This window comes from Danio rerio, chromosome 6 (genome assembly GCF_049306965.1).
Source record: "Danio rerio strain Tuebingen ecotype United States chromosome 6, GRCz12tu, whole genome shotgun sequence".
NCBI lineage: Eukaryota > Metazoa > Chordata > Actinopteri > Cypriniformes > Danionidae > Danio > Danio rerio.
Window position 1 is genome coordinate 27,682,036 of NC_133181.1, and position 10,244 is coordinate 27,692,279.

Below are 10,244 nucleotides of genomic sequence, written 5' to 3' on the forward strand. Positions count from 1 at the left end.
GATAGGCTGATCAGCCTGGGCGGGTCTTCGGTAGATGAGAGACAATAGTGTTTCCAGAGCCGCATTTCTCACTTTCCGTTTAGATTTTACGCGTTATTATTTTTGTGCCGCATCTGTCCGTGACCTATAAGCACCTCATTGTTACAGGAACTCTCAAGGGCATATGCTTACATCCCCAGCATTTGAACGAACTAAATAAAACCTCTTCCTATGCGTCACTCTGAAGTTATATTTTTGTCTATTTAACAAAAGAAAAAGAAGTAGAATTGACTAGAGAAAACAAAAATGTAAAGTTATGGAAGAAAAAAGCAAACAACTTCTTTTGGATTTACTGTTTGTTTGTTTGTTTGTTTGTTTGTTTGTTTGTTTGTTTGTTTGTTTGTTTGTTTGTTTGTTTGTTTGTTTGTTGTTTGTCGCTTGTTTGTTGAACAAACAAAAATTGGTCATTAGAATAAAAAAGTTCTAAACAACAAATTAAGGTTTTTCAACTTGTGTCAGAACCATTACCAAAACCTTTTTGTGGACCTTAAAAATCTTTTAATATTATTTTCATAAATATTAATACATTTATTATTATTATTATTATTATTATTATTATTATTAGTCTTGCAGGCTCTGATGAGGTTTAAAAAATGCTAAAGTTAGCATTATACATACTCAACATTAGATACTGTTTTGTTATTATTGATGTAAACTGGTAGTAAAAATCACAGTACCACAACAGTTAACTGAACACACTAATAAATGACAATTGACACTGAACTTAAATAAAGACATAAAGAAGTAAAACAAAAAAACTGAAACAGGAAATGTAACAAAGACCAAAGATCCTGGGAAATGTCTTCACAATCCATGATCCGTTATTGCATCGCTATGAGTGTGTTTCAGTAAACAGATACAGACGATATAACAAATAGTCATGAGTTGAAGTTACAGTGCCTCTTCCATGTGTTTATACACAAACAATTATGTTTATACAGTTCAAAAAGAATCAAACATAGACACAATGGGTTTTAAAAAGTCATGGGTTACATTTTAGATTTCTCTTTGACTTTTTATACATAAACCTAAATAATAATTAGGACAAAAACATCTTTGTTATATTTAGCCATTTAAGAAAATACATCCTCAGCTGAACAGAGGTGTTTACACATGTTTTGTTAAACAAAAATAAAAGAAAAGAATAATGACAAAGACATGATTGGTAGAAAACAAGTTACATTTTAAAAGTTCAAATGTTTAGAAGTATTAAGAAATAAAGAAATCACCTGTTATAAGAGTGCTGTTTGTCGGTGTTGATGGTTAAACTCCAAAAATGGTAATTTATCAGTTACAGATAAAAAAAGACGGGAAATAAAGAACCCTATAAAACTTTGAAGCTTTGAAGGGTTCTTTAGAACAACACAATTCTATACAGAACAAAGACATTTTCACACTATTTCTAATAATATTTTTTTTCTTCTGGAGAAAGTCTTATATGACTTATTTTGGCTAGAAAAAAGCAGTTTCTAATTTTTTAGAACCCATTTTAAGGTCGAAATTATTAGCCCCTTAGCTATTTAGATTTTTTTGATAGTCTACAGAACAAACCATGATCGTTATACAATAACTTGCCTAATTACCCTGCCTAGTTAACCTATAACCTATAGTTAAGCCTTTAAATGTCACTTTAAGCTGTATAGAAGTGTCTTTAAAAAATCTAGTCAAATATTATTTACCGTCATCATGGCAAAGATAAAATAAATCAGTCATTAGAAATTAGTTATTAATTATGTTTAGAAATGTGAAAATCTTCTCCCCGTTAAACAGAAACTGGGGGTAAAATAAACAGGGGAGTTAATAATTCTGACTTCAACTGCATGTAAAAAATTAGGGATATTCCACCAACTACTAATTTCTTAAAGGGATAATTCACCCAAAATTGAAACCTTGCCCAGTATTTGCACACCAATAATTTGTTATAAACCTTTATGAGTTCTTTCTTCTGTAGAACACAAACAAAGATTTTTTATTTTTAAAAAGCTGAAACCTGTAACCAGTTAATCAAAAAGAAAAACAAATAATATGTAAATTAATTGTTCAAGCTTTCTTTGAAATATATTGTCTTTTGTGTTCAGTCGGAAAAAGAAAAAACTCATGAAAGTTTATAACCACTTTAGGGAGAGTAAATAGGGTGAGTAATATTTTTGGTGAACTATCCCTTTCAAAAATCAATATTTGGTGGACTAATTTTGTTTCCAATAGAAGAAAGAAACTCAAGTGTAGGTTTGGAACAAGTGAAGAAAGAGTAAATTATGACAACATTTTCATTTTTGGGTGAACTAGCACTTGAACTTTTAAACAATTGAAAACTGGGTTATGAATATAGACACCTGAAAGCATGGTACTTTTTATTATTTACATAAGCGCTTCAAATTACTACATGTGTACCTTAAACTTAGAATAAATATCATAAGTAGTTTACAGAATACCATCTGTAAACTACTTATGTCATTACACATACTATAGTATTACAGATACTATCTGTATACTGTCTGTAATTTGTCGTTGTATTTGCACTATCTGTATTTTGTATTGTGTGTATTTTGCACTGTCGTTGTATTTTGCACTGTCGTTGTATTTGTACTGTACCTGTATTTTTTACTGTCTGGAGCCAGCACCTAAGCTTTTCACTCATCATAGCACACGTCCTGCTGATGATGTGACAATAAAAGTGATTTGATTTGATTTGATTTGATTTGAAACAAAAATCATATTTTACTCAAACACACAACTGGTAAGTAAGGCCAGACAGAATCTGCAGACATTTTTTGCTATTTCTGCAGAGAATTTTGTAATGATTTTTGAAGTATCATAACTATAAATTTAATATATGAAATAAAAATAATACTTTTTATTTTATTTATTTAATGTTTATGATGCAAATCCATAGATCCACTTATTTGGTAAACAAAGCAAGTCTCTCATATATCATCTAAAATAACAAACTATTGTAAATAATACTTAATAGTAAATAATAGTCTTTCCCCATAGCTATGTATTAAGGCAATGCTGTGGTTTGTTGTTAAACACTGTAATTTACAAAAGTTTCTGACCATATTATTATTGAATGCCCATATCCAAGCAGTTGACTATAGGCTTCTAAACACCCGTCCAAAAAAGTTATAATAAAACGAGAACCTTTAAATGTAGCATTTGTAGGAGGCCTGTTTACTTAGAAAAGATGACTAACTCTATATGAAAGTGTCCACTAACCATTCATTAGAGCCAGCCTCCTCCACACAAGCCAGAGCAGCCATTAACTCGCGCATGTCATCCCACTGTCTCCATTGCCTCTGTGCTAGATCATATGTTTACAGCGTGTCTGATTGGCCGCTGCTTCTGCCTCAGGCTTGCTCGCACGCTCTGTCTTTGTTCCACGGAAAGCCTCTTTGACATTGGGCGGCAGCAACTTTATAAGGTCTTCCTCAACTAAAAAGCCCATTCACTGTATGTTCGTGGCCTTTTATCAGTTCTGCTGAAAGACTCCACAGATGGTTCCTTTGGAAATGCTGCAGAGTTAAGATAAAGTTCTGTGCTAGCTTTTAAGAACATTGATTTTTTTTTTAATTATTTGTTTGGCATGCAATCTTTAATCATCAGAAGAAAATACACATTTTTTAAAAATATTATTTTAAAAGCTGTGTGATGAAGGATTGTGCTCATTTATTTTAAACATGCTTTATTACATATAAGTTATAGAAAAAACAGAGAACAATACGAAGAGAAAACATTGTCTGCATTTTTTTTTCTTTTTTGTGCCCAAATTTAGTTAAGTTTAGTACCCACCCCCACCCATAAACCCCTTGGGATGAATGAGAATAAACTGACAAATCTATGAAATCACTGTCAGAGAAAAACAGAATAAATGAAAATATATTAAAATATATAATCAAACAATATAAGGTCATAAAAAGATCTTTTTTAAATATTTCCCAAATGATGTTTGACAGAGCAAAGAAATTTTCACAGTATGTCTGATAATTTTTTTCTTCTAGAAAAAGTCTTATTTGTTTTATTTAGGCTAGAATAAAAGCATTTTTTAACTTTTTAAAACTATTTCTGGGACAAAATTATTAGCCCTTTTAAGCTAATTTTTCTTTCGATAGTCTACAGAACAAACCATCATCATAGAATAACTTGCCTAATTACCCTAACCTGCCTAGTTCACCTTATTAACCTAGTTAAGCCTTTAAATGTCACTTTAAGCTGTATAGAAGTGTCTTGAAAAATATCAAGTAAAATATTATTTACTATCATCATGGCAAAGATAAAATAAATCAGTTATTAGAAATAGGTTTTTAAAACTATTATGCTTAGAAATGTGCTGAAACAATCCTCCCTCCATTAAACAGAAATTGGGGAAAAAATAAACAGGGGCGCTAATAATTCAGGGGGGCTAATAATTCTGACTTCAACTGTATTAGAACCTGGCACATGCTTCAAATCAGGTCAAGGGCAGATTTTATGACCCACCAAAGTGATTTATTTCTTGCAGGTGGGAAGGTTCCGATAATGTTTTAAGAAGCTGTGGAAGGAATTAAGATTAGTGATTCTCTGGATTTGCCATTAGGTATGCATTTGGATTAATATGTTTAAATGTTTTTATAATCTATAAAATGATGCAGTGTCTTCTCAATGAAAAAAATCAAACAAAGATGATGAGGAAGAAAGAATATTACAATAATTATTTATTTGCAGAAAATTATAGAGAACTGTATTTAAGTATAAAAGTTACAACAAAAATACAAATTATATTTATATAAAACTCTTAATTTTTTTCCAGAGCTGTACTGAGTTCAGAACATTGTAGTGTTTTATTTATTTATTATTTTCATTATTATTTAATTTATGTAAGGTTTTGCAAAAGCATAAATCAAGTGAAAGATAATAGCAGAGTGAAAGATGAGAGATTTGCTTTCTTAAAGTAACTGAGGGCCAAATAGTAAAAGGTTTATGCTCTGCATTTTAAAGGGATTCTGTCATGATTTATTGACCCTCATGCAGTAGTGAGGCTACAGAAGGGCCAGGCTGTCACTCAGTTGAGCTCCTCTATTCTATGGTGAATGATAAATACCAGAGCTGACAATCTGAGCAAGCATGCTACCACTGTAAAATTAATCCCTACAATGCACATATATATAACTAAACCTATCACCATACTGGACTCCAGTTTGATTGAACTACATTTTGTCAATATGTGTGTTTTTTGTGATAATTAAAGAGATTGGCATTACTTGAAATTGACCCTTCTATCTTTTTAAAGACTTTTTAAAGGTTATCAAGTGTTACTATTTTTGAAAAAAACTTAAAACTGGCATTCTTGATTAACTTGCAAAATATATTTTAAATGCGAAATTGCATTTAATAAAGCATAAAGCTTAAAAATGTATACACTCTTGACTTGTTTTAAACCAGTTGAATTTTGTTTTTGTTTGTTTTGTTGAACACAAAAGAATGATTTTAACTAGCTTCCAATTCCATTTTTTTTTCCTGCAATGAATGTCAATGGTTTTATGTTTCCAACATTCTTTACAATAAAAAGAAAAAAAAAACTGTAACTGATTTGCTACTAGTCAAGGTTGGGAAAATTATGACAAAATTTTCGTATGAACTACCTTTAACAACATTAGATCAGATAATGAAGCATAATGCTAAACATAAACAAATGAATAAATAAATGGTTTATTTTTTTTCATGTTAACAGGAATTTAACAACTGTAGTTGCCACTGATGAGATGTTTCCATGAATGTAGAGCTATCAAAAATTCAGGTTAAAGATTCAAGTCATTTTTCAGTTTTTCCGTTTTATGTAAGTTTCTAGGTTCTGGAACACACTGAGTTAAAAAAAAAAAAAGCGTTTGTGAACATAAGGTGAACATCAACTCGACCTTAAGATTTTAATACTTCTATCTCCACTGAGGCAGAAGCTCATCTTCTTTAATGATCGATTCCAAACAGGAAAATAAAAGAAATGGATTGTACTTGTCCACTGAATGAATTATGAAAGCAAAGACATTCTGGACATCTGCAGTACTGCTGTATAGCTTTCATCCCACAAGAGGTCAAAGGAAAGCGCATATGAGGGTTTCTGATCAACTATAAAGAAAACTAAATGCTAGTACAGCGTCCCTGAACACCCCGTAGCCCAACTAAGTTTCTTTTGTGTCCTCCAGCAGGTCCAGTCCCTCTGACATGCTCTTGGAGCCACAGCACTTGTGTAGGATGAGGAATATTTGTCCAGAGGTGGTTTAGAGCTTGTGCTCAGTAACTCAGCTAAAAATTGCTCACCTTTAACAATGCTAATGGCAGCAAAATCAAGTTTGGCTGATACCAGTACCACACAATGTTGACACAAAGTAAGCAAACTGTTCTGTGTCAAGCTTCGAAACCTTCAGAGGATATAATCATATATATGTTCACATGCTTGTAAACACATGCCGGCAACATGCCAGCTGTTCAAAATGCTTTTAGGCACATAAACATGGTCAAGAATCGATCTGCTGAAATTCAAACCAAGCTTCAGAATGGAGAAAGGTGATTTATTTGACTTAGAGCCTGATATGGTTGTTGGTGCCTGATGATGAACTGGTCTGAACTTTTATTTGAGGTGTAGTCTTCCCTTTTCTACTCTCCATGATGCTTTGCATGAATTTGCATGAAGTGTAAACAAAGATTTGAACGTTGAAAATTAGGAAAATTAAGGAAAAGGTCTTTAACCACATAATTAAATCATTAAATAATAATTATTTTCATTAAAAAATTAAATTGGGCAACGCAGTGGCACAGTAGATAGTGCTGTCGGTTCACAGCAAGAAGGCTGCTAGTTCGAGCCTCGGCTGAGTCAGTTAGCGTTTCTGAGTGGAGTTTGCATGTTCTCCCTATGTTCGTGTGGATTTCCTCTGGGTACTCCGGTTTGCCCCACAGCCTAAAGATATGCGGTACAGGTGAATTGGGTAGGCTAAATTGTCCGTATTGTATGAGTGTGGATGAGTGTATGTGGATGTTTCCCAGAGATGGGTTGCAGCTGGAAGGGCATCCGCTGGGTAAAAACATGCTGGATAAAAGTAGAAGATGAGAGATTCTTTATGGATTCTTGGGATTGGTTCATGAGACATATTGTAAATTCATAAATGGAATATTTTGTACATATGGAGAGACCAGAAATACACAGTTCATGTTGGATGATGTTTTCAAATTGTTATAGAAAACGAATTAAAGAATTTGACCAAATTTAATAAACCCCATGTGTTGCATTTTTCTCCTAAAAAATGTGCAGTTCAATTAATCTATTTTTAGTGCAAATTCATTATATGAATTGATTTGTTTCAGTCTTTTTGTCTGGAACTTCTCCAAACCAGAAATGTTTTCCATGCTGCTGAGAGTGACAATTATTGGTATAAAAATATATGCTATTCATAAATGGCAAGATAAACACACAACAAAAATTACATCACTGAAAAAAAAAAAAAAAAACATAAGTTAAGTATCATCTGTTCTAATGAGGATATGATTGCACAAAACTCTGTCAATAATACTAATACTAATACTTTTACTACTAATAATAACAACAACAACAACAATAATAATAATAATAATAATAATAATGAAAATAACAATAATAACAATAATACCAATGGTGGTAATAATAACAATAATAATAATAATAATAATAATAATAATAATTCAAATGTACCATTTTATAAAATTTTTGTACAACTGTGAAAATTGTTCTTTTATATGTAATCTGTAATAATGTAGTATCCTACTGTAGCTTTTGCTAGTCCAATATTTCTGTATTTTTTAAAAAACATATGGGTTTATTTAAAGAACAACAGCACTGATAAAACTTAAAAGCTCTTGGTATACGCTGTAATTGACTGCTGTTCAGTATTTTTCCATTTAATGCCAACTGGAAGCTGATTAAATATGTGATGCCTTTGAGAACATTTTAATACATGAATTCCATTTAATTTAGAATAATTAACCCCAAAAGACACACTCTACTGAGATTCTCTACTATTTAATCTTTATGTAATAAGGTTTTATGGACCCCTGGGTGTGTGGGGGTACTGCATATTCAAGTATGAATTAGATTTAAAAAGTTTTTTTTTTTTTTTTAAATTAAAAACATTTATATTGCATGGGTGGCTTTGTGGTTAGCATGCTTGCAGCAAAAGGGTCTCTGGTTTGAATTCCAGTGTCCTGTTGATTTGTTGTGCCTGATCAGATTGTGCTCCCATTCCAAAGTACATCTCGATGATGAAACATGCCACCCATCAAATTGTGTTATAGGATAAATTTTGATGTTGAGCAGGGTGATGTGAGGACATTTACATTCTTCTAACCTACCGCAAATTCTAAAGCCAATACATTCATTTGAATACATGTTGCTGATTGCACAGACAATGCTGTTGCGACCCCTGATAAAGAAAAAATAAAAGCAAAGTGAATGAGTGTGTTTCCCTGTATCTAACTTTACGTTGAGCTGAAAAAAGCTTGTTGTTGTTGTTGTTGTTGTTGTTTTATGACAAAGCAAACTTTTTTTTTTTTTCAATTGTGTGGATTCCAGGGTCTGTTGAGAAGGGAAAAAAAGTGAAAAAAATATTAAGATGAGAGTGGGATAAAAAAACAATTAGTCTAATTCAAATGTAATACTTAAGATTAAACAAATGAGAAATGAGAAAAGTTTACTGAACTTGCAAATTTGTAATAAAACATCATGATAATGCAGAGGGAAAGTTTGCTCATTCCTTGCTTTGTGTTAATAATAAAAACCCTAGTTCAGATACAATTTACAGTATTTCACTAAACTTGATACTCATCTATTAATCATATATTTATTAAGTTGATATATTACGTCCCCAATGGTTACAGCGCCACCTGCTGTGTAAAAATGCTTATTGACGAAAGACAGCGTAGGCTATGCAGAATCTGATTCCACTCTCATTAACTCTTCTAACAAAACTTGTACCTATCTGAACATAATTGGCCTATTGTTTCATTACATTGACGCTACATTAAAATGACATATATGCGAAAGTAGATTTACATGAGAACAATTGTTCAGGACTCATGGTAAGGCCATTTCCATTTCCATTAATCGACTAAGCCTACTGTATACAGAGTTTGTTTATACGACAAATAAAATGTATTTGTATGTATGTAATTAAATTAAATGTAATTAAAATGTAAAATGGCCTTTTATAAAGCTTGATCAAATTACAGCTCAAACGCTGAAGCATGCATGAACAATAAATAAATAAATAAATAAATAAATAAATAAATAAATAAATAAATAACAGCAAATGAATAAAATTATAATTTGTTAATTTAAAAGTTTGGTAACATGTTAGTTAATGTATTTACTAGCATAAACTAATTTTATGCATTATTAAAATCGAGAGATTTTAGATAATGCACTGTGACACTGTGAGCCCTTAAAGCATTGTGAGTTAATATAAACAACTCTATTTTCATTAACTAACTTTAACAAAGATTAATGAATACATTAACTAGCATTAACTGTTTGTGTTAACAGTAATATAACAGCTATAGTTGCTGACAAGATGTTTCTTTGATTGTAGAGCTATATATCAAGGACTAAAGATTCACTTCACTATCTTTTCCACTTCTATAAAAATGTGCAATGCACAGAGAGTCCAGTGATATTTAAGTTTTTTAAGTTTTCTATGTTATGTTTCTGGTGTTTGGAGTGCAAGCATTTTTGAACAATTGTATATCTAACTGATCTTAAACTTTTCCACATTTCTTAACCAGAGACAGAAGCACATGTTTGACCCCAAACAGAAAAAAGCAGTGGTATAGTACTTATTCATCAAATGAATTATAAAAACAAAGTCATTCTGGGCATCTGCAGTACCACTCTATAGCTTTCCTCCCACAAGTGGTCAAATGAAAGCTCATATAAGCGTATCTGATCATCTAAAAAATTAAAATAAATAAACCTATAAATGCTAGTACAACATCCCTGAACACCCCAAAGCCCAACCCAGTTTATTCTGTGCCTTCAAGCAGGTCCAGCCAGTCCCAATGATATGTTCTTGAAGACAAAGCACTTGTGTAGGATGAGGAATAATTATCCAGAGGGGGTTTTGAGCTGGTGCTCACCAAGGTAAACTGCTTACCTTTACCAATGTTTATTTATGTGTATATTCAGATGCTTGTAAGCACATGTACCTATG